The sequence below is a fragment of the Nilaparvata lugens genome, chromosome X, assembly GCF_014356525.2.
Source record: "Nilaparvata lugens isolate BPH chromosome X, ASM1435652v1, whole genome shotgun sequence".
Taxonomy (NCBI): Eukaryota; Metazoa; Arthropoda; class Insecta; order Hemiptera; family Delphacidae; genus Nilaparvata; species Nilaparvata lugens.
In genome coordinates this window covers 96505588-96505980 of record NC_052518.1, presented here as the reverse complement: position 1 = coordinate 96505980, position 393 = coordinate 96505588, and positions in this window count along the sequence as shown.

Below are 393 nucleotides of genomic sequence, written 5' to 3'. Positions count from 1 at the left end.
CGATCCTTTCTTTATTGTTTGCCGACTCATAAAGGGAATCCTCCCTCAGCGAATACTCTTTTTCATCTCAACAGTAACCGGAATATCTGCATTCTGAAAAGGTTGAAGTGAAGAAGATAGTTTAAAGAGGTTTGTAGAAATGATAAATAATGTGCTCAGTATTCCAGAACCGGTCCTTCAACCCTTTCGCTTTTCGCTGTCAGCCAGCCCTAGGTCCCTTGTTTTGGATCCTTATGTTTGACTATTCATCCTTTTCTACGTCTCCCCCTCTTCAGTTTTGCAGGACCCTTCAGCAGCTCCTGCTTTGAGAAGGCCATCTCTGTTTACAGTCGATCGGCTCTCCCATTGAACAGTAGATGTTCCCCCGATCTGGTGGATGAACTCAGTGGGTGC